At 37.7% G+C, this 26,071-nt stretch overlaps 1 protein-coding gene and 1 pseudogene across 9 annotated transcripts in view; one reads left to right on the forward strand and one right to left on the reverse strand.

Annotated features, from left to right (window-relative positions):
* PARD3B (par-3 family cell polarity regulator beta) overlaps positions 1–26,071 on the forward strand; it is a 901,201-nt gene that overhangs the window by 779,576 nt on the left and 95,554 nt on the right. The gene's annotated exons all lie outside the window — the stretch shown is intronic.
* LOC120587932 (uncharacterized) lies at positions 248–366 on the reverse strand (annotated as a pseudogene).

The raw sequence follows: 26,071 nt of genomic DNA on the forward strand, positions 1-26,071 counted from the left end.
AACTAAATACTAAATAAACCGAATACTAACTTCTTTGATAAAGGATATCATCTTCATTGAGCTGCATCTTAAATAAGGAAAAATGTTTCTAGTGTATCTTTTTTGATATTTTTGTTTGAATGCCAACATTTTATATTAAATTATTATTTTTCTTTTTTTTTTTTTTTTTTAGGTGAGGGAACCCTTGGTTGACCTCACAGATTGCTAGGACCTTGTCAGCTTACAATCCCTAATTTTTTATTTTTTACCTCTACAGCACCTGGTCTTCCTAGGTGGTCTCCCATCCAAGTACTAACCAGGCCCGATCCTGCTTAGCTTTTGAGATCAGACGGGATCTGGCTTGTTCAGGGTGGCATGGCTGTAGACTAAATTATTACTTTTCTTTTTTTGGACAGCAATCAGAAAAGCTGACAATACTAGAACCATTTGTAACTTAGTGAAAAGAGAGAAAACAAGAATTTTTCTGTGGGAGTTGGGCTACATATCAGTATATTTATTAATTTTGTGAATGACAATAAGTGGAAAGATGTTCTCAATTAACAAAACTTTCTTCTCTATGTGGGAAACAGTCAAAATTGAGAATGGAACCACTAGGCCCAGCTTGGTGTCAGGACAGTGAGGCCGACTGTAGTTTAGGACAGCTTTATCTAAAAGAAATACTATGTGAACCATATATGTAATTTTTAAATTTTTTAGTAGCCTAATTTTAAAAAGTAAAATTTATTGTATAATATATTTTATTTAACCTAATATATGCAAAATATAATTTCAATACACATTCAAAACAATTATTGTAGAGCTATTTTACATTCTTTTTTTTTTTTTCACAACAAAATCTTCAAGATCGGATGTGTATTTTACCCTTTACTGCATATCTCAGTTTGGGGTAGCTGCATTTCAAGCGTTCAGTAGCCACATGTGGCTATTGACTGCCATATTGGGCAGCACTGGAATCCCTTCTACATACTCCCAAAGGTGGCTGATGCTTCTTCACTTTGAAGTTTTCCAGATACTAGAGTCCAGGGTAATGTGAGGACCCTGTCATTTCCAGGTAGCTACCATGACAGAAAACTTTTCCTTATGTTAAACCCCAGACTGCTGCTAGACAAGTACCTTATCTCAAAGAGTTTATAGGCTAGGGTAAGAAAAAAGCCATGTAAACAACCCATTCCCACTCCCAGGGAACAGACAGATCTATCAGCCCTACATTTTTCATCTCTAGAGAGATGCACCCCACCTTAGGTGTTATCTGCTGCAGAGAGAGGTGACTTCAACATGGGCTGAGCTAGAACCCCAGTCTGTTCTTGCTTTTCCTGGAAGGAAGACAGAACCAATGACCTAGCTTGCCTTAATTCTACCTTAGACAGGAGAAGGAAGCCTGGCCTTCAGATAGGGACTATGTGTAGTCCCTTCATATAGAGTTTTGTCAATAGTTAACTCAAGAATATGTATAACTCATTACAAAAGTATAATACCAATGTGATTCTCACTTAACTATGAATCCTTCCTTCTTTACCAATAGGTATTCATTCTAACCAGGAATAGTGAAAGGCAATGCCTTAGACCAAAATCTTCTCTTTCCCTGGGTTACACTCTCATTCTTAGTGAACTGATCATTCTCTCAAGATGTCATGTTCCCTAAAAGTTATATGATAACAAACTTTGTCCTCACCTTTTTAATATCCATTTTTAATTACAAGCTTTTCTTGCCTACCATTGCTGTTACTTTGTGCCTGTGACATCTCAGTATGGAGACCCATTATCCACCTGGCTGCTCAAGCCAGAAATCTGGGTGTCCCTCTGGGTGCTTCTCCCTCCCTTAGCCACACATCCAGACTCTCCTAGGAAGATCCAGAGAGGATGGGTAGCTTTGGTGATCATGTGTGCACACTGCGTTTCCCCAACAAGGAAATGTTGGGTCTGCCATTCTTCAAACACTTCTTCAGGCCCATTGTGCTTTCCCTGTACCTGCTGCATCCATCTGGATGAGGCTCGGTTTGGGGCACTGCAATAACTGTGTTAAGGAACATCGCCCTTGCTCCCTATATGCATTGTCTTTTACAAATGACTCTTGAAATACAACCCTCTATTCCACCCCCTTCTAGCTAAAGCACTCTCTATCCTCCCAGCTTTCTTAGGACCCCAACCTTAGCTGCATCACCCAAGACCAAATGACCGCAGTGCCATTTTCCCCTGCGCCTGTTTTTGTGCCGGTCAAGTCCTATGTGTTATTCAGGATTTAGCCCAGACATTCTACCCCTCAGTGGTCCTCCCAAAACTTCCGTGTAGACCTGTACCACAGAAGATCGTGCATTGGCGTTAACTCGTACTTCTTTGTTTCCACTGTGAGATCTTGATGCAGGCACTGTGCTTTGTTTCCAGTCCCAGCACAGTTCCTGCAGCATCAGGTACTTGATTAATAGGATAGAATGAATGAATGGATGAATGAATGAATCCAAGTGGCTCCACTCTTAGCTGTATGACTTCAAGATCACACAGCTTTCTGGTCACATCCTTAGACTGGCCACCCTCCCAGGGGAATTGACTTGTCTGGGCTTCCGCTCAATACAGCCTCCCTCTCGTTGCTTCTTCCCTCTCATCTGCTCTGATTCTTGGGTTTCAGTGACCCTGCTGGTTTCTCCTGGTCCTTGGCTCTCACCACTGGGGCAACGTATCCTATTCCTGTTCTGTCAGGAAAAGAGTCCTAGCCAAGTACCTCTAGATGAAAGACTTCCCCAGACACGACGGGTCACCGTTTCCTCCATCTAGTCCCTGTTTCAAAAGCTTCCTAAGGGCACACGGTTGCGTTTACTATTGAGAAGCTACAGTCAGTCCGATCTGGCTGCTACACCAAGAGAGAAGGCTCTTCTTAGCAATTACATTTTGTAAATCTCTTTCCCACACCTAATATTTATCACTGACTCCTGTTGATAACCTCTAGTCACCTCTAACTTATATTCTAGAGAATTTTGCTTGCAATGAGCAGCTGAACTTACTGTCCTCTAGTTTTTCTAGCATTTGCTTTGGCCATTTAAAAAAAATTGACTATTATTTCCACACCTCTAGTGTCTGGACATATCTCCCATTATAAATAATTTCTCAATGGTACCATCTATCCTTTAAGCTCTTTCAAAACTCTGGATGTAATTTGTAAGTACTAGCAACCAGAATGCCTTTAAAGCATCCAGGATTGTGTATTTTCTCTCCCTGCCATGGTCCTTTCTTTTCTGCCTCTCTTCCACTTTCCCTTGATAGAGATGTCAGATGAGTCACTTAATGTCTCTGTGTGTCCTTCCTTATCTATAAAGTTGGGAGGGCGGTACTAAGTGATCTCAGCATTTCTTTCCAGCACCAAAATTATATGGTTCTGCCATTCTTTAATGGAAGCAAAATAAGAGTGCAGGTTGCTCTGCCTTTTCTCTGGTGCCGTTATTATGTCAAAGTATCTATTCCCAGCAGGGGCCTATCCTTTCTTATTTCTCTTCAAAGTAGCTTTAAACAATTAAATGAAAAATAAGTCTTTAATGTCATTATCATTTGTTCCGTAAGGCCCCTTAGCTCCCTTTGAGATTCGCTTCTCCCTGTTTCATACCTCTTCGCTGTCTTCTTTGTTAACCACAGTGCCCATAGAGCCACTCTCAGGCTCCCTCAGCTCACTCCTGCGGGAATGCTTCACCCTCACCCAAAATACAGGAATTAGAACATTAGTCTGAATCTCTTTAAACTCTCACACCGGAAATCTCTTTTGTCTGTCATCCAGGTGGTCCTGGCCTTGGATAATGAAAACTTGGGTTATGAGATTTGTAGAGGTTTTGGCAATAAAATCTCTCTCTCTCTCTCTCTCTCTCTCTCTCTTTCTCTCTCTCTCTCACACACATACACACACACACACACTTACACACATGCATGCAAATACATAATACACTGTGCTTTTTTGTCTTACTCTAATTTAATATCAAAATTTGTAATTATGCTATTATAATTAAATCTTTCATTCAATAATAATATCAAAACCTTTAAAAGAGAGGCAAGGACTATGGGATAAAGGAATACAGGCAAATCACTCAAAAATTTCAGGATGATCCCTGCTCCCACTTAAGTCCTCTGGCCCAGAATCTACTGAACACCTACCTATAAAGCTAATGAAGTTTCAAACAGATGCAGCTCCTGCCTTCTAGGAGTTTGTAGGATCCTTTGTAGGACAAGGCAGGGAATGTAATGTTTGGATCTATATTAAATAGCATGAAAAATTCTGTGGAATTTAAAATAGAATCATAGGACTCTTAAATTTCTTAGCACCTTGACCTATAATAGACGGGTAGGCATGAAAGTATTCCTTGAAACAAAGTCTGTTGTGATTTTTCAAGCCCAGAAATGATGTGTATCAGACATCAGAAGGGGGAAAATTGATCCTTGTAGTCTGATATTTGACAAATTGCAAGTTTATGTCCTTGCTCATACCCTTTAATTCAGAGACTGGAAGTGTTGTCCCCAGTTTTGTCTTTACAGGTGCATCCATGTTGATGTTTGTTGTTAAGGTGGGTTCCAAATACTAGGGGTGACCTGAAAAGTCTCAGAGTAAAGTTACCCAAATACATCTGTAGATCCACTAATAAAAACATGGTTTGTCATTTTACGTTCAGTTTTATGTAACCCACGCTAGATTTTCAAATTGATATATCCATATCTCTTTTTCTACAAACATGTTTTTCTTAAGTTAAAAGCATTGGCTTAAAAAATAAAACATTATCAGTGAAAGCCTGCTTTAACTTTCTACCATTAAAAATAGTGACATATGAGAAACTCACTAAAAATTTCTTTAACCATTAATTGAACAAAATGATAACATTCAAGGTAACCTATTGTATCGTCCATTTCCGTTCCAAATGAAATGAAACTCTCTTTTGATCGAGACTGTCACAGATAATTTCTGCACATAAAATACATCTTGGGACAGCTTTCAAATGGAGTTGTCAGTTTTTGTTTAGCCGGCAGGAGACTCTCCATTGTTGTCAAATCCTCTTTACAAAAGCATCACTAACCCAGTGATACATAGTCAGAGAAGAGGGGGTCCTCACTCAACCTACTTGGAACAAAAAGAGCAAGGTTGGTCTCTGTCAGCTCTCAATGCGTCTGAGGGTTCTTTTGTTAACTGGGCTTCTCTCTGGCCAGCAATGCTTTTATAGTCTTGGAATTAGATTTTTTTTTTTCTCCTGTGCTGGTTTTAGAAAGGTATAAATAGATTAATGCATAGTTTTATTCTCTAAAGGTGACACAGGATACGTAAACTGTAATTTGAGTTGTCTACTCAACTTATGAATTCATGGAAAGTTGAGAAAAACTAAGCCTTCTCTGAATTTACAGACACACACACAAACTTCTCTTTAGTGCCATTCAAAGTCGTCCTGGTTTTCTTAATATTGGAGCCAAGATGTACATGTTTTCAGGAACCAGTAAAATAACATAGGTGAAGTTTTGTAAGTTTCATTTTTTAGAGTACTTAGGGACCATCATATTCAGTTTATAACAGTAAATGTTTTGTAACATATATGTGGTAGGTATAAAATATATGATATGTTACCCCAATAAACTTAAATACATATACATATATATGATATAGTAATGTCGTAAAAGGGGGACTCAAAAAATTCTTTTGATTTCTGTGTTTGTCTCTCTCAAGACCCACTATGTTCCCAAGGAATAATAATTCTCTGTTCTTAACACTTATTTAATGCTTAATTCTCAGAAGCAGACACCAAGTAGGGCAGAACAGGATGCTGAAAAATGGTCTTTGCTCTCTGGTTCTGTAAAACACCATTTGAAACCTTGGATAGTCACCAACCTTGAGTATTTATCGTCAGCCAAATGAATAGAGAGAAGAAGGAGCTCTGGATGTCCCTGGCAGTCCTAGAATTCTATGGCTCTGAGAAGAGAGAAGGGAGAAAATGAGAATATGAGAGGTTGCATACAGGAAAAAGACAGGGACAGAAATGAAGAGAGAAATGGTAGTCAGCTGGATTAGAGGGGATGACAACTGATGACCAAAAAAATTAGAAAGTAAAAAGAATGACCAAAAATGAAAGTCGAAGTGGCCCATCAGAATCAGAACCTTGGCGTTTTACAAATGCCAGCAACTCCTTTAAGAAACTCATAAAATAGAGCTCTGTGTTGGGAAGTCTCCCATGGCAGTTTTCTCACTGCATAATCCCCATGCAGTCTCCCACTTTGATCATCTCCCATGATCGTTTTCAACTGCCAAACCTCTCAAAACTCTTTTTCCAATTAATAAAAAGAGGACTGCTTTCATAAATTTAGCATATTACCTATTGTCGTATTCTACCTTTCAAACCACAGGTTAATTTTTCGTGGATCAGTTATGAAAAATACAAATGAACTTAAAAACCTATTTATGATTCAGAAAACCAACAAAGTAATGAGATTCTGTGTTATGGTAGCTGTCACATCTTGTCTTAGCCCTGTAGTGTCTAAATGTTGGCTTTCTTATTAAGCTCCATTAGAGTATTTTACAATACTGAATTGTTTATACGCCGCCGATTTTCTGCTGCCTGACAGTAGAGCACGCTTCACTCACTAATGTTGGTGATACCTTACATTATTAGTAAGAGCCAAAATGAAATTCAGCAGGAAAGTGGCATGCACTAAGTGAAATGCTTCTTTCCTATACATTTCCCAATGTATCATTTTGTGTACACATTTTTAAATTTACATTCAGTCTGCCATCTTATAAGTGGAGAAATATCCTTTTCTTCGTTAAGTGTAAATGACTCCTCCACTACCAAATTGCATTTTTGTAAACTTAATCTTCAACCCCTTATGTCCCCCGTGAAGTGCTCTTACTCTTTCTCACTACGTTAAATTTAAAGTAGCTGATATTTATAGCTTTCCTTATGGCTTACAAAGCACCTTCATGTCCACAGTCTCATTTTATCTTCACCACAACCTTTCTTCCTAATGAGGAAGATGAGGAAGCAAAATCTGAAAGAAGAGAAATCTTTCCCAGACCACCCAATTAACAAATACTGAATTTCTACCCTAGTCTAATTAGTTCTGGCTCCAATGCTATATATATCTTCTTTTTATGTTTTTGTTATTTAAAAATATACTTTTCTTATCTAAATTTTCTAAAAGTACTTTATGTTAACTTTAGCAACGAAAAGGCCAAAGCAGAAAACAAAAATCAAATTACCAATTATCCCAGAATCCAGAGTTGACCATCTTTAACATTTTAGAGTATTTCTTCCAGTCTTTTTTCTGTGTCTGTCATTGTATATAAAATTCGTGTGTGTGTGCTCATACATTTTTATATATATAATATTTATATACATATGTAAATTTTGATATCTTGCCTTTTTACCATTATATTGTGATCTTTAATGCCACTTAATCTTTCTAAAACCATCACTTTCATTGGTTATGTAAAACATCATTGTATAACTGTACATTAATTTATGTAATCTTTTTCTTAATGCTACACACTTAGGGTGTTTCAAAGTTTTCAGTGCTATAAATTACTCTTTGATAAGCACCTTTGTACATACATCTTGCTATACAGCTTGAATTATTTTCTTAAGATTTCTAAAAGGGAAACGATGCATCAAGGTGTTAAAATATATTGCCAACTATTTTGCATAAAAATTGAAGCAAATAATGCTTCTACCAGCAGTGTGTAAGAAAGCTCATTTCACCCCATACCTGACAACATTAAATATTATCTCTCTTTTTCTCCTTTTAATCTTTGCTAATTCGATCGGTAAAAATAGTACCTTAACATTTTGCTTTGAACTTCTTAGCTTACCAGTAAGGTTAAACATTTTTATGGAAGCTCATGCCTATTCCAAATTACCATTAGAAGTTTTCATTTTTCCTCAGCCCTGTTCTATTACCAGGAGGAATAGTTATTTGAATCAACCTCTGTTTCCTCCCTCAAAAAATCTATTTGGATTTATCAAGACGTATTTGGATGCAGGTTTTTATACCCCTCTTGACAAAAATGAGTGATTACATACCTGAATCTTTTATGTACTGAACTAAGCCACATCTATTTGGATCTTGTTTTAATCGACTCACCCTTACCCCTAACAAAACAGCATCGCTTTGAATAGGTAATATTAGAAAAATAAGACCCTCATAGTAGATAGTGAAAGAAATGTCACATCAGGGTCCGGACATTGCTATGACAACCCAGGCTTTATCTATCACTACTCCCATCAGCATGTGTTGCAGATGAAACCCCTTTGCAATGTTTAATCTGAGAATTTTAATATTAAATATATATTTGACATTGAAAGCTCCCACCTTATTTGCTATTGTCAGGCTTAGTTGATAGACAGCTAAGTCAGTCTCTTTTTATAGTCCATTTCTGAGATGAAACTATAAATTTTGAAGCTGGGCTTCATCATTGCAGAGAGAAAAGCTTTTCCAGTCTATTGTTGAAATATCACATTTTATAGGATTTATGAGTTCCAGATTCAGGAAGATCATTTGCCAAGCACTTAAAGCCGGTTTTGCTGCCCTTTGCTTTTCTTCCCCCTGCAAACATATATAGGGGGAAAAATCCATTAGAAAAGAAAAATTATGAAGAATTTACTTGATTCGATACAAATGTCAGCCTATGAAAGAAAAAGTCCTGAGCATTTACTATGAGAAGACTCAACCACACGAGGCTGCTCCTTCGTGATAGGCATACTGTTTGCTTCTGCAAATGAAGTGGCATCATATTTGTTTTGATATTAAATGAACGCCTCTGATTCAGAGCTGCGTTTTGAATTTATGCGTATAATACAAATCCTCTCCAATATCCTTTCAGGATTCGTTTTGAAATTCCATGATACAATGAGTTCTGTGACTTGGTCATATTCCATTTAGCTTGTTTTATTGCTGTTAATTTTACACAGGAAAATAGATTCTCTGAAACTTGTGATCACAGTAGCTGTCAAGTGGTCTAAAAGGAGGAAAACCACCAGACAGTGTCAGATTTATTAAGCGCTCTAGAAGTACAAAATTAATGCAGTTCTTTTTCTTTGAAAGGCTCAGTGTCCACAGGCTGGATTTATCCTAATGGACAAGAGGTAGAAGGAACAATTGTCAATTAGCTATCTCTTTAGCCAGACTACACGTTGTTAGAACGCATGTGGGGTGAGCCACCAGTGCACCTAGGCAGACCTCCAATTTGTTCATTTTGACTACAAATGACTTAATTTAACATTTTTCTAACAAATGCATTAGGTAGAATGGTGAAGTTTCCTTTTTTATTTTTTATTTTTTCTTAAAAGAATCACCAGTGAAAAACCATGTTAAGGAGGCTTCTCACTCCATTTGTTTTCAATCACTACCCTTAATGCATGAATTTCTGAGTAGCCTGTAACCCTTCCAAGCACTAAGCTACATCAGTGCATGTGGAATGGAAAGTTCTGATGCTGCATTGGACCTCTGTTTGGTTTGAAAATGTTTTATATGCACAGTATGATTATTCCTGCACTGGATCAACTGCCGGTGGTTTTTTGTTTTCTTTTGTTTTTTTTTATTATTATTATTATTTTTTTTTTAGCAGAAATGAATTTTGCATTATCCTCTCATAAAAGTTACAGAGTACGAAAGACTTTGAAAGTAAAGTTTTGGTTTTGGGTCCCACGTGAACCATTTTTATCTCCCTATCAGACCTAGTAATTATTTATCAAACTTATTAGCTGAAAAATGCATCTCCTAATCATGCCATTTGTTCCACGTCATTTCACGGTTACAGCATTAACCTTTTTTCCCTCAAAAATATTAACCTTCCACCTGTGTCTTCTGATGGTGCAATAAAAACTTGTTGCTTGTCCAGGACAATAGTGTTTTCATATTTCTTTTTACTTGTGGGTGGATTCCAAGTTGGTTCTATGCGAAGACATACTTCAAACAAAATTCAGTCACTGTATGTCTGGCCTTTTTTGTGTGTCAGATTGCAGGGTTTCAAGCCTTGACATGAAGCCCTGACATAGGACTTAGTCCTGAGCTCTGCAAAACATTTGCTTTTGTATTTTAACTGCATTTCCCCCTTTATACAACAAGGAATATGTTTCAGGTTATTACGTAATTAGTTATCTAAAATATTTTATGAGCGGATAAGCACATCGACTCTGAGTCTGGCTTGTATATTTTTACAGCAACTCTGTGAATATTCTCTTCAGTACAGAGTAGAGGATGTGTATGAGAACATAACTCCTGAATTTTTTATAGGTTCACTCCCTTTGCCATTCTAGCTGCTGTCTCCCACAAAATTTGAGTCATACCTCAACTGTGTGAATCCTCTTTTAATGTGCAGTTGCCCCAAAGTGTGCAGTTGTCAAATGTGTCTGAACATCTCGAGTGAAGAAATTAGAGGCATTGGTTTTAACAAAAGCAGTAAAATGGCTACAGCTGAAAAGCATCTTAGAGGTAAACAGACGTCTTCCCTTGTTGTCCAACTCTTGCTCAGTAAAAACAGTTTTAAAAGCACTAGATTTTAAGACTCTCTTTCTTGCTTTTGTGTCTAGGGAGGTCAGAGGAAGGAATTTGATTTTTATGGTCCCTAAGAGTTCAGTATAGAGCACTACGGTATGGGGCACAATATCCACCTTATCACCCTGAATCACCGTTGTTGACCTGTGAGTGTGTGCAAGGGGAGGAGTGTGAAACAGATGGAAAGGGAAACCGTGTGCATGAGAAGAGCTTTTTTGCTTTCTTAGAGGGAAGCTTCATAATTTTCTTCTCGAACCCTCACACAAAGGCCAGCACTTTAGATGAAGTAGACACTCAGTAAATCTTCTTGGCCATCGATGTCTGGTCTTCAACACCACGAATATCTCACTCAGGACTACACTTAGAGAGGAATGGAGAGCAAGGAGAGGTTTCACCTGGGCAGCCCCACTCCACCACAACCAACCCCCCACCAGGTCTCCACGGCCCTCAGGTTCTGCCACTTTCCCTTCTGGTGTCAACACTTGTCCACAAAGCATTAACTCACATGCAGATGAATGATGTCTGACAGAGATAGCCATCCAGCACCATCTGTATTTTTCTGGAGATCAAAGCCTCAGCTTAAACTAAGATTGAATTTCTGGCATCAGCCTGGAAGCAATGAGCAGGCACTAACGGCTCACCAGTCACTCTTTAAAAAACCTTACCTGTGTGTCATTCTTTTCTAGTCCTTAAGTCCCTTTACTGGGTCCGACTAGTTTCTCCTGAAAACATTAAGTGGAGCACTTCAGAAAAGGGGTTGTCGTGTTCTAAATTAACCTAGAGCATTGGGTTGAGTGGGTTTTCATGGTTTTCTACATCTTCTGCAGGACCGACTTCATAGGCATTGACTGTATCCCATTCCTAACATCATAGTCCATTCTGTTTTCTCCAGAGCTGGATTTGACTTAACAACAAGAAGAATGCTTTTGATTTTACCGGATATGGAATGTAATATTTCCATTTGGCAATTCTCCCTTTAGCCCTGCTCAAGATTTCACCTACCTTGGCAGAGTGCTAAAAAGTGATATGCTTCTTATTAGAAAACTTTATTAATCAGAATAGAGTGCTATTTGGCAGTTAGATCCTAATGAGGATGAGGAGCTAAATTCAATTCAAAGCTATAGGTCAGCAAATGGTGCCAGCCTTCCTTCTCTAAAGTGTTAGCTTAGTTTCTGGACGGTTTCACCTGGAAGTGTGCACACTATATCTAGTATGCAATAGCATAGAAAAGTTTTCCAAAAGCACCATTTCAGCACACATGTATTCCATGAGCATTAATATGCCAAGCGCATTGCCGCTTGGCTAGACAATTCTTACAGGGGTAGGTTACAGCAATTGCTGGCTGAAAACAGAAGGCCATGAAAACATGATGCAATGGAGAGAACTTCAAAAATGTGTAGACATTTCTTTAAATAATGAGCTATCCGTGCAATACCTAGGAATGGCAGAGTAGCTTGCACAAAACCATTAGGGATGTACTGGTAGAGTTCAGTTTATGAGCCTGGGAAGAAGTACAAAAAGCAAAGCATTCTCCAGGCGGCAGCCACTAAAGATGTTACCAAGTGCTTTTTGGCCCTATGCCCTCTTCCATACATGCCCCCGCAGCCATGCTCATACCCTCCCTCACCCTTACACAGAACCACTGTTTATTTCCTTTTCCTTCCCACTTCTCATTGCACACTTTCTAAAGTCACTTTCTTAAATCACTCAACTCCTACAAAAAACGTGTTTATTGAATACATCCTATGTGAGGGCACTATACTAAATTCTACAAAAGACACAAGAATGATTAAACTCCTCATATTGCTTAGCCACTAGTGGTTGGGGATTAAACAGAAATTTAAACTACATAAGACATATGACTGATCGTAGAGGAAGGTAAGGGCAATAATAAATATATAAAGTGCTGTGGGGATTCCAAGGCAGGTGAGACCTCTTTCTGCCAGGAACCATTCATGGGATAGCCTGTGCATAGGACAAAATGCTTCTGCATTCATCTGTTTCTCTCCATCTTCATGACCGTCACCAAAGCCAGTCCACCATCATTTCTCACTTGCATTTCTGCAACAACTTCTATTATGTCTTCCTCACAAAAGCCAGAGTTGTCTTCTAAATATTTAAATTAGATCATGTTTCTTCCTGATTAGAAATTTTCTAACATGGTCTCATTTCACCCAGAGCAATACCCAAAAATCTTACCAGGACCTGCAAAGCACGTGTGATCTCAGTGTTGCCCATCGATCTGATCTTGTCACTTACCACTTTATCCATGAGCGTTAAGTCCAGCCACAAGCACTTTCTTTCTTTTCCTTTAACTCATCATGCTCATTTTCTTCTCAGGTCTTTGACTTTAACTATTTTCTATAGAATTCTCTTCATAGAGATGCTTCTGGGTGGTTCCTTCTTTTAATTCAGAGCTCAACTTAGAGAGAGCTTTCTCAACTACTCAGTCTAAAGTAACCACCCAATCACTATCTTATCATCATATATTTCAAGAATCTGGTGGCACTTACCACAGCTTGATATCCTTTTCCATTAGTTTGTATATTGTCTCACTCCCCCACTAGACCATAAGGCTATGAGGTTGTGTGTCTTGTATCCCCCCTATATTCTCAAGGCCTAGAACAGTTCTAGTGAATAGTAAATGCTCAATATATTTATGCTAAATGTATATAAGAATCTTGAAAGGTTTCGCAGGTAGAGAGTCATTCCTTTAGTTATTGTGCCAGGCATTGATTGACACTAGAAAGACAACTGTCAACAGGACATTATAAGGTCCCTGCTCCCACACATCTTTTATTTTTGTGGAGGTAGATAGTCAGGGAGAGATAAGGGAACAAATAAATAATGAAAATGTGTTCATAGAGCGATCGTTGCTACAAAGGAAACAAGCAGGCTGACTGAGGAGGGAGTGACCTGATGGTCGTCAGATGAGGTGGCCGGAGAGGTCTCCCTGACGAGGGAGAGCTTGACTTCAAACACATGAGGCAGAGTGTTTCAGACAGAACGAATGGCAATCACAGACTCCCAGGGCTGTGACAAGCTTGGGCTGTCCAAGGAATGAGTGTAAAATAAGAAAGAGCTGCTGAGCACAGTAGAGAATGGTCAGTGATGAAGTAGAGAGGGAAACAGGCCAATTCAGGGAGCAGAGACTGAGTGGACCATGGGGACTGGTTTGAGAATTTGTCTATGTGTAGTGACAAAGGATGTTCTTAAAGATTAATATCATCTTAATTATATTATTTAAAAACAAGGGGAAAGAACTGCAGGTAGAAGAACTCGTGTGGACAAGGGGGTGGATAAATTTAAAGAATAATGAAAATGTCACTGGAGACTAGACTATAAGTGGGGTTGGAAGTGTAGACAATGGGAAGAAAGAAAAGAGGTTTGGATAGTAGGAGAATTATGTGGACAGAGCTTTGGCTAATCTGGCAACTGGTTAGAATGGAGTCGGGGTGGAAAGATGAGCTGCCACACTGCTATGGTCCAAGCAGTGGGTGTATGAGCTAAGCTTGTGGGAGGGCGCACAGCCAACTGGGCATAGAACATATGAGAGATAAAAAGTTAACAATAATATAAAATAAGTTAATATCGACGACAGCGGGAGTTTATTTATTGAATCCTCATTATGTGCCAGGCCCTATTCTAACACTTTAAGTGTAATAGCTTATTTAAGTCTGGCTCCAGAGCCTGGGCTCTGAATGCTAATCACTGTTTTGACCCTTGGTGATGGAGGAGAAACAATTAAAAACCAGGCAGATAGGATGGAAAGCAGATTTTGGATAAAAAGGAAGAGATGGTTTCTGGACAAGCTGAGTGTATGATGTTAGTACGTTTCAGGTGCAGACAAGGAGCAAGGACTGAGCACAGTCCTTGGAGCTCCCTCGAGGTATCACAGGTAGAGATGGATGCCTTCATGTAGGCAGGCCATGCTGATGACTTGCCCTATGCGAGGCACTCCAGTGATCACGTGTTGAATGGATGGATAGGTAAATAAATGAGTATGAGAAGGAGTATGATAACCAAAGCCCAAGGAGTGAACAGTATCCCCAACAGTGAGAGTGTAGACGAGAAGCAGTTAGAGAATCTTCGAGAAGGCCTGTGTTTCGAGAACAGTGAGCGCGGCATCGAGGGAAACAATGAGATCAAAGAAGTAGGAAGGAAACAAAGGAGAGAGATTTTCAAAGAAGTTACTGTCCAGTGCCACAGAGAGGTGAGGGTTTTGGTGAGCCTCGAGAGGGCAGTGGTAAAGGTGCAAACCAGATTGTCATCAGCCCCAAAGAGAGGATGGCAGATGACAAAAGGAGACAACAGACGATTCTTTTTAAAAGATTGGTGAACTGGGGAAAGAAGGAAACAGGAGACAACAGCTTAAGGGAGGAGTAAGGGCTGCTGGATAGTAACAGTTCACAGAGGTCCTATAATTGCACCTGAGGAAAGAGAATGAGGGGCAGTCCTAGGGGCTTCTGCAGGGCTGTGTGCGTCTATACCTGTCAGGACACAGGCAGTGGGTGCCCGATCTGCACGACAGCAGGGTTACATCAAGCCTTAAGTACTACTTGATTCAGGGCTGTGCCCTGCCAGAAACTCTGCCAAGATGGGTACATAATAGCTATTTGGATTAATTTGGTGACACCCCCATTTAGAGGAGGGTAGAAAGTACTGACATCGTCATTCTGCTGATTTTATAGAGAAGCAAGATTTATTTACCCACTGACAAGATTTTGTAGCACTTGGCAGCTGTTTAAAAAAAAAGGCTACCTCCACCTCCTTCTTCAGATTTCTCTGGACTTATATTGTCTTCCCAGCTGTGAGCTGCTGAATTCCAGGGTGCAAAATCAAGGGAGACAAATGGGAGGGGCATGCAAATAATGATTACATGCTGCTTATAAATATAAATCTTGGTTTATTTTGTGTTCATGGGCACATGCCTTCAAATTCATGTGGGTGCCTCTATCTCCCTTTCAATATCTGTCTGTAAACCTTGATGCTATTAAGCATATATTTTAATAAATATTTTGTTTGCTATATTTGCATTAATATTCATAGGGAATAGAGCACTTTGGGTTTTGTGATTTCTAATAAACATTGATGGTGTTACTAGTTTGTACCAAGTGTTCAGTATTCTCCATCAGAATGGCAGCTCTAATTAGGTTCCTTGAATTAGCTAATGGATTTTGAGAAAGATCGCTTAGAAAGCTCTTACAGCTGTCCAAGATATCCTTGCCATGGTGGAAAGACAAAAGGCCCCTGGAAGCTGCAGACTTCAGAGCTTTAGAAATGCAGCTGACAGTTAAAAAGATAAATTACATTCATATTTTTCTAGTGAAAGTCCTAATACTGAATTAATGTTATTCCTGTAGTGAGCATCCATTAAGAAGCTCATTTTATTATAAGGATGCATTTTGACCATTAGCTCTTTTCTTTGGCTCCTCCTCCCTCCCCACTCTCCTTTCTCTCTCCAATTCCCCAGGTATTTTGGATACAGTATTAAAAGATTCTTTGAAGAGGAAATAATTCCCCCTTTTTTGGTAGGTTGTATATAACAATTTAGAGGCTTTCTCACATATACAGTAAGCATTCAGTTTAAAAATATAAAAGTAACATATAAAGAAAGAACATAGTGAATCAATTTAAGCTTTGTGGCTTACATTTTATGTAGAACTTGGGAGGGAAAAAGGCTTCTAGCTAGTGGGCTTGTTTATAACTTGGATGAAAGGTGATTTTGTAGAATAGAAACCATCTCGAAGAAAACTCAATGCTTCGTTTTCTTTCACCTTCATATGGAATGCACACAATAATGCAGTGCCATTCAACATGCTCTTCCCTTTTCCTTCTTAAAAACGAGTTTCTTTAATAAACGATGAACGGATGACATCCGAATGATTATACTTAATAAATCTGTAAATAAGGAGAAAAAATAGTTGTTAGTGGGATGGATAGTAATTAATTTCACGACAAAGCAGAATTCAGGAAACAAATACAATCATCCACAAGCTCCTTTTAACTGGATTTGTTAGTACACATTGATTCTCTGTGCTCCACATAACACTTTGCTTTCAGTTTATCCACTTAGAAAACTAATACCTGTTAACTTTTTAAACTAAAAAGTTACATTTCTCTAGAAATACAGTAAATCCTTTAGGAGAATGTTTCCTGGGTCATTAACTCTCAACCACCCAAATTCTGTTTTTCTCCACTTGAATCTTTGTAGCTCCTCTGTTTTTCTAAGTCCTGCCTGCCTTTTTGGCCTTTTTTCTGCTCATTAGTATCTTAACCAAACAAGGGGCCGGGCAAGGAAAAAAAATGTGAAACTTAAGTCAATTAATTGGGGGATTGTTTACAGCTCCGGGAAAACACTTGCTGGGAAAGAAACTAAAGTTGTTGATTTAAATGAGAGTTTTCAAAATTATCTGTAGTGTCTTTTTTTCGTGCTCTTCCAAACCTCCCATTTCTACAGATAATTGAGAGCTGACTAAAAAATGCTGTTGCTAATAAAGCTGTTGGAACTAGGGAAGAAATAAGAAAGAAGAGTGTTGACACAACGTATAGATTACAGACCAGACAGCTGCTTTGCCTCACTGTGATATAAATAAAACAGAAAAACATTGTTATATGAAGTGCCAAAAAAAAAGATACTCAATTTTCTCAATTATTCCCCACACGTGACTTCACCATGATGGATCAAAGGCATAATTGACATCATGTTTATTGAAAAAACTAGCAACTGTCACACTGCCGAGAGGCTACTGAAAGCTGAAGGAAGGCATGTTTTTTTATTCATTTTCACTCTGGGTTATTTATAGAATTCGATTGTCAACAGCATAGTGCCTAATTTTCCCTCTTCTTTGATAGTCCACGACTCATTCACTTTTCAGAGCACGAAGACAGCCACAAATTGCTCCATGGCAGATATTCAGGCACTACCATTGCCTCGCCTGAATGGAGCAATGGCTATTTATTAATTAAGATTCTGTGACTACTTTCCCTTAAAGTGCCAGCAAAAATAAAAGTCTTTGTCAACCCATAATGGGTTGGTTTCATTTGCTTCGCTTTGTTTTTTTAACTTTTCTGCCCTCTGATTTGGCAGCCAGTGCCCTGTTCCTGATGGGAAATTTATCACTATATTAACATTGTGTCATGCTTCATCACCAGTTACTGTTACTGGTTAAACAAGAGCTCTGGTTACAGAAAATGTTCGCTTTTCAAACTGAAAGAAAATCTTAATGTCCTATTGCCTTGAATTCAAGTGACCCTCCAGGCACAGTGTCCGACAAGTGGGAAGACAGAAGTAGAAGATGGCTTTGCCCGTGATCTGGTCAGCCATGTTGCTTGAATTCTACACACACACACACACACACACACACACACACACATCAACATCATTGAATTTAAGTGCAAAGAAAAACCCATAGAGGTCAACCATTTCATTTCATAGGTTATGACATGTGGAGTCAGAGAAAGTAAGTTTCTCCCAAGATTAGTCTCATATAAAGAATAACTCTGATGATGGTGCTACCCTATTTGAAATCCTCCATTGATTCCCTCTCATTGTCCCTCTGGGGAAGATTGGCCCATGGAGCTGTTCACGTCCTACCAGCCTCACTTCTCAGGATTCCTCCACCCACCCCACACTTCCACCAGGCCTGACCACGTGCCCTTTCACGTTGCCACCCCTTTTCATATTATGCTCCTCCCACCTAGGCATGCCCAGTCACCCACTTCTGACCTTTGCTCTCCTTTTCTCCACCAGGCCCTTTCTGCCCTACCCAAGAAGAGCTAATCACCCTCTCTGAGCTACTGCAGGACTCCATTACCTTTCATGATACTTCCTCATCATAATTGCCACGTTGCCATGTAACTCTTTAGTTCTCTCTCCATCTCCCCCCGAACAAGGTCGAAATCTCTGAAGGTCGGGTTCTGGGTCTTAATCACCTTTACATCACGAGGACAAGGGACACAGCAATGTTTAAGAGTACATACAAGTTTAAATAAACATACATCTGTAAACTTTCAGAGGGTTATTAGAAAACTTTTATAAAAGCAGTCGATATAAGTTTGATACCAATTTATTACTCTTCATTCTATTCTGAAAGAATCATCGCCATGCTCCTACAAAGGATTAGTGGGAATCTAAACGTCTTTTAAAAACAGCTGAAGAAGTCCATAGGAGGTGATAATATAAGCTGTCTCTATCCCATAAATCCCTGATGTCAGAAGGTCAGCATGAGGTTCCAGGGTTACCAGAACTCACTTTATGCCCAAGCAAATGAGAGTTGCGGGATAGTCTTAGATTCGACACCTTTTGGAACCTAAGTAAATGTTAAACTTTTTATGTGACTCGTTAGAGTTGGGAATCTGTTAAAATTGAGTAATTATTAGAACCCTATTTAAAATAGCTAGAGCTCAGCATCCATGCGTATAGAGTGTAAAAGGAATGAAAGGAATTGGATAACAGCAAAATGTTCTTAAATTCTTGGACTCGATTGATTTTATGCTAGTCATATCAGAATACTGCATCTAGAATTCTATGCTTACGAGTTAGTATGATATAGCACCATATAGGTGATTACTAAGATCTGCCCTACAATCACATACCTGGGGGAACCATGCATCCCTTCTGGGTGTTTAGACAATTATTATATGTCCCTTTGATAGCTGGGTAAGGACTAGTTTATATATGTATGTATTTAGAAGGCTTTGTCTCCTAACGTTTAGTATCGAGCTCCTAATCGCAATTTAACCTTCTTTCAATTGAAAACCTTGTTTTTTTTAAATATTTTTTCTTTGTCACTTTTATTAGTTTCCCAACCTTTTCCATTGGAAGGGAAAAAAATCTCATCATGTGAGTGAGAAATTACTGTTTTAATCTACTGACATTTAGTTACCATGGCATACAGTAGCCTACCCTGACTGATATAATGCTCTAAATTAAAAAACCACCGTGAAGGCTCTAAATCATTTAAAATGTCCTTGTTTTCCCTTAAAAATTTGTACTCAATTAGGCCTTATTTCTTTACTGTCTGAAAGGAAAGGTCTCGGTGTCCACCTTTGGGAATCAGTGGCCTTTGATGGTATTCTGTGATCCCTTGGGAGACCAAATGTGTTCTTTCCTCTGAGGAAAAGGGGATTTTATGGAAGCCCAGGAAATTCCCAAGGTTTTATGGCCCGCAGCCCACAAAAGCTTATTTTTCCCAGAATTGATCCTGAAAGTTTAATCCACATCTAAATGTCAGATATGTATTTCTGAAACTCAAGCTGTGTTTGATTTAAGCCTAGAAGATAATAATTTCATCTTGCAAGTCCTGCGATTGTTGATCAGAATTTCTTTGAGAAGGGCGTGTGCGTGTGTGTGTTGTGTGTAATATCATAAATTTGCTCAAGTAACTATAGTTTAGTTACTTATATATAGTTTTATATATAGTTTAACTATAGTTTTATTGTGTGTAATATCATAAATTTGCTCAAGTAACTATAGTTTGTTGCTTATATGTAAGCGACAAAAGTTTATTTCTTCTTAAATCATCTTTTGATCCACTCAAGAACGTGAATAAGAGTTAAAATAATGCAAGTTTTATAGGTTTCTTCCATGTACCTTTATATAAATATTTTGCTAACTTTATTTTGAACCATAAAATGCTTCAAGAAAACTTATAACGTTTCATGTGGAATCATGTCTTAAGATTAGTTTCTAAAGCCATTACGTGAGACAGAAGTTGTGAGTAGTCAGAATAAATCTTGAAAAACACTTGAGGAGAGTGCCATTTTGGAACCTACCTAGACTCTTTCACCAAACCCACCCAACAGTATTTCTTTTAGCACTGCATCAGATGACTGTCCCCTAGTTGAGCACCAGCTAAAGTAATTGGCTTGCATATAAGGGGCCATGCTGTACGATGCATATCTTGAAACACTGGAATTATGTTCAGAACAATGTAAAGCTTAAATTATCAGAAGTGCTCAGGAACCAACACCAGCTGAGGGAAACCAACTCAGCTCATGGCCAGGGGCATATGCTCATTACATGGAATGGCCAATGGGCACAGTATCGCTCCTTAAATTGTTATTTTCCCAGATCCTCAGTTTTGTCTAAGCTTAGATATTTGGTGCATCAGTTAAATACAGTTGTGATGCAATGTCACTATACTTCAGCCATGTAAGAACAACTGTAACTACATGAATTATAATAGAAAGCATGGTTTGTTTATCATCTTTAGTAAATGACATGGTAGATGCACAGTTCCAAATTGATCCAAATCTATTTTTCTTTGCATCTGTGTATGCTTGTTTTGCAAAGATGTAGAGTAGAAATGAAGGGCTAATTTTGCAGCCATCCAATGTGAACTTTTCAACCATATTTTAAAATCTTTCTTAAGCAACAAAAATTACCATATGAAACATTTGATAAATTCCTTCTGTGACCTCCACATACTTTGTATTGTTAATAAAATTGGCAGAATGTCTCAAGACAATATGTATCATATGCTTATACATACTTTGAATGTGTCCAATATTTGTGTAAATTACTTAAGTCTTAAAAACACTGTCCTATGTTGGAGGAAATACCTTAGAATCCTATTCAAAATATGAATGACTGAAATGGATATTTTATGACTAATGGCAAAACTAGCTTCTGAAATTTGAACACAGCCAGGAGGTCATTGTACAGTATCAGAATAATGCAATTATGTGTTGCAGGCTTATAATGGTGAGTTGAAGCTGTGAATAATAATAACATGTGTTGTTGAGTTGTGAATAACAATGTCAGTACCACTCCTAAGGAATTTCCACTTTGCTAGAAATGGAGATAGAGAAGTAGAATGTTCTAACTAGAGACATTCTGCTTAGAGATTGGCCTTGCCTTGTCTCAAGTGACGAAAAGCAAAGGTAGAGCAATGCCTTTTATCAGAAGAGGAGACGACATTGATCTGGTGAGATTCTTAGTCACGATGATCAATCACATGGGAGAAAGTTGTCCTTCATGCATCAATGAGATTACTTTCAATGACAAGTAGTAGCTGTGTGGTTCATGGTGTGAGCAGAAATGCTTACTGTAATGCAATCAAAAGTGCCCAGGGAAGGGGGCCTTTATTTCCACTAAGGCTTGATTCACTGAGGGTCAAGGTCCAGTCCAGGGTGAAGATTTCCAGGACAAATCTTCAAGATATAGGAATCAGAAGTCAGTTCACCAAGCTAGAGATGGAAAAACCAAGACAAGGATCTCAAAGAGAACAGAGGCTGAAATAAGGAAGCATGTTGAGAAAGACAAAAGGTCAGACTCAGGTTGCCATGGCAAAGTCAGGAGCCCAGGTAAGCCAAATCACATTGTGAGATTGTTACTTCTAGGTGAGACTGCCACAGCAGCATCGGGATGGTGGGCACAGACTGTGTTCTGGATTACAGGCTGCGCTAATACGTCCTCGAGCTCCGTGGTTTTTCTTCTTTATGACCCTACTTGCATATCAACCTCTCTACACTGGCTTTTCGGCTTCCCCACAAGACCCTGACATGAGGAGTAATTTTGCTGAACTCTTTAAAATTTGTACAAATAAATACTTTTCAAAGTTATATATTAGCATAGAGCACAGGTTTTTCCTCATATTCTGCCACCAGTTTTCAATGTGACATTAAATATTCTCTTAAAATGTCTAACCTTATTTCTTCACCTATCAAAAAGAAGTATAATGTCAGAGATAATTGATAAAAGTATTCCTAAAAGCAAAAGGTGGTTCTAAGCATGGAAAATTTGTTTTTGTCTGTTAATATTGTTCACCCTTTCTCTAAACTTATTACTCTAAGTATAGGAATTTTTAGACAGTCATAGTAAGCAAAGGGTTCTTAGAGTAATTGTTTAACCAACAATATAACTTAAATCTGATGGAAGTTAAATTTCCATAAGAGGAAAGGCATTTTCTTGTTATTTGGGGAAACTTTTTAGCAAACATAATTGAAAATGGGGACCACCATCTTAAATAGTAATGAATTTGGGAAGAAATTAAAAAGAAGAATTCCCAAATATTCTTCATTAGTAGTCAGCTATAAGTCGCCAAATTTCACTGGACTAAACTGAAAAATGTTACTTGCCAATGTACCTTTGAAAAAATTGGTATTCTTTATTAGAAATTGGAGGCAGGGAAAAGATAATTTACATAATAATAAGTTTTACTGAATATTTACACGAGATCATCTTCAGAGCTTTTCAGGACTAAAATGTTATTTGAAGAAGTTAATAGAATTAAGCCCCATTAAAAGCCATTATTTATTATTTGATCTTTAGTATATATGGGCACACTATATAAGTGTATTTTTATTATGGAATGTTAAATCTGTAGAGTATTAATGTGAGTGCTCTTGGGCTATAGTTTCTGTGGATCTTCAAAAGGCTTTTGAATTAATGATCCTGAGTGGCATTTATAAGAATCTCTCAAAACTTTTACTTGACAGAAATCTTTATCACCAACAGAAAATAAGTAACAGTTGTGTCCATGACTATCTGTCTTCAGCTGAATATTCTTTTTCAGGACCTAGTTTGAGATTTAAAATAAAATTAGTAAAATAAGATTGCATATGGATTTTATTATATTTTACATTTTATTTTCTTTATGTTATCAAGAACATGAATGCCACATAATCTCAGGTACTTGGAGAGCTCTGTTTCTACTTTGAAAAATAAATATTCTGTTTTCTCAGGCAGAACCATGGTACTACTAAATTTGAAGTTTACAGGACAACAATAACATCTTGACATTCTTGAAAGGTACAAAGGTGTTTTACTTTACTCCATTACTTTCAAGAGACTAACCCTTTTTGAGAAAACCTTTAAAATTCTAGCCTTTCGTAAGTACAGAAAGATTAAATCATATTTCTATAATTAAAAATTTTATGATGAAATTTAAAATAACATTTTTACGGTAACTTCATAAAAACTTAAAAAATCTATCAAACTCCAAACTCAAAAACAGTCCCTATTCTATTGACAGTTGTTCATATGCATTCATCTGATTTAAATAGTTTTATTCAGTGAGTTTGTAAAGGTTATCACATCTAGTACCTACAAATGAGGGCTGTACTCACCAAAGGCAAACAAACACCTCTCCTTCAAAATGAAAAGCTGCATGTCTTGAGGCTCTCTGAAAATAACACAGCTCTTTGGAATTAACCGAATACAATTTAATCATAGTTGAGGTGCATGTATTTACATACATGCCCATTTGGGCTTACACGCAAAGTCATCGAAGATTAATTCACAAGTCCAACAATGGTTCGTTGGCAGTGATCAGCTCCCTTTCATTCAGTCAGTGGTGAACTTTACCAGGAGCAGTCCTGGCTGCCATTCAATCCTGGTCCTGATCCAGAGTTTATTTCTTTCATCTTTGTCTTATGTTGATTCTCTCTTGCACCCCATTCAGTTTAATACCAGTTTCCCACATAAGCCTGTTAGAGATGTAATATTAATTACCCAGAAATCTCAGTCTGCAATTGCTTTAACATCATTCTTTAATAAATACAGACTTCATTGCATGTATTTCTATTACTTTAGCTACTTTTATTTCTATTTTTATTGCACAGATCTGTGCAAATAAAAATATATCAAAAAGTATGGCTATAAATGTGCTCTGCTAAATTCCTTCTGCCTTGACATGCCTGTGAACTGCTGCTACAAAATGCCTGCTGCATTTTAATGTCTTTCTTAAAAGGCAACATGATATGGTAGAAATAACACTGGCTTTGGATTCACACAACTCCTGGTCCACCATTCAACAATGTGCTACTTAACTTCTCTGAGCTTTGGTGTACTTGTCTGAAATGTCAGTAACAATGTCATCCTACAAATTTGACTGAGGAGTAAATTAGATGAAGTATGTAAAGCATAAGTATTATACTTAGGACATTAGAGGAACTTAATAAATATTAGTTTCTTTTCTCCACCCTGCAGCAGTAATGGGAGGAGACTATAACACTCATTTAAAAATGTGCTTGTTGAGTTAATTATGAAGTAAGAAGAATAAGGCTAAATTTCAAAGGAGCAGATAATTCCATACTGTGATATTTATTGCATGTGGGCGTGTATTACCATAGGTGGCTATGAAGAAAAAGACATGGTTTCTGAACTTCATTATAACTTTAAACTCTGTCCAGCTCTAAAGTATTATAAGAAGAGCCTGTTTTACTACACATCTGCCTTTAAAGGCATAGGCAGTATATATTTACAAGATATCACCATAATATAAATCTGTTTTTGTTATACTGTTTAAATTCATTTAACATAACATTTTAGCACATTTAAAGTATAGGAGTGGCATTGATCACCTACATAGGGATACAGCTGTAGTAGAAACTTTTTTTGAATAAGAATGGCTAACTTCATGCAATAAACAATTAATACAGAAAGCCTAATTTTCTTACTAGCAACTTGGAGATGTGGTTATTGATGCTTTACCTGATTTTATATGGTTGTAAGAGTATTTGAGTTACATCATAATTTGAAGTTATTAGGCAAAAGATTCCTTAGAATCATTACTGCTAAGTTTCATAAGGCCAAGAAAATAGAACAGATAACATGTAAGAGAGGAATGAAAACGGGAGTCCTCAGTAAGTCCTTAAGGACTAGACGTAAGTTTTACTCTGGTCCAGTATGTTGCTAAGGGACCTGGTCTCGAAGATATAAATAAGATGAAGGAGGAGACGTAGGCTGGAAGGCGGTACCTAATGGTGGAAATACTCGTCTTTGAAGTCAAACAGACTTTATTCATCGCCTAGTAGCCATGAGTGTCAAATTCCTCCTCTCTATGGAACAGAACAATAAAACCTATCTTTCAATATTCACTTGATGTTTTGGGATATTTGCAGTACCTGCTACACAAAAATAAAAATAAATTCAAATGTCAGCTCCTGGGGATTGGTAGTGGATTTCTAAAGTTCTCAGTTGAGAAGGATTCTGAGGTTATATCTAGTCTCAGTGGGAAAGAATGCTGGAATTGATTAGCGATGTCTGCTCTGGGCAGAAACTGGAGTAAATAAAAGTCTATATCAATAGTATCAATATATTTACTATGTAAGTTTCTATAAATTATAACTATTATGGTTATTGCTGATATTGTGACAGTTTTTTTTTTTTTTAATATTACTCTTCAAATTGCTACATCCTCAACACAAAATGGAATCAATGAACTGCTTTGGTGACGACAGCTGTGTATATCATTTTTATTGATGTGATGGAGAACTTGTGTATATTATCTTCAGAGAAGAGCTTAAAAATGAAATCAGAATTTGCTATTCCTAATTTTATTCTGTAAAACACCTACTTGGATAAAAAATTGATATAGATTTTAAAAGTAGAGTGGAGACTGGACAGAAAAAAAAAGAGAGATAATGTTGAAATATAGTCCCAGATTATCATGACAGGTTTGCACAGTGTTCCATATCTTTTTTAAAAATAGTCACACAAGGGAGAAGATACAACATGTTTTGCACTTAGATGGTCCTTGACTTTCCCGACTTTTTCCCTGCTTTTTTTTTACTCTTAGGCCAGATTTCTTTTCTGGGTAAATAGTCATGTTTCCTGTCAGCC

This window comes from Pteropus medius, unplaced genomic scaffold (genome assembly GCF_902729225.1).
Source record: "Pteropus medius unplaced genomic scaffold, Ma_sr-lr_union100, whole genome shotgun sequence".
Lineage (NCBI taxonomy): Eukaryota > Metazoa > Chordata > Mammalia > Chiroptera > Pteropodidae > Pteropus > Pteropus medius.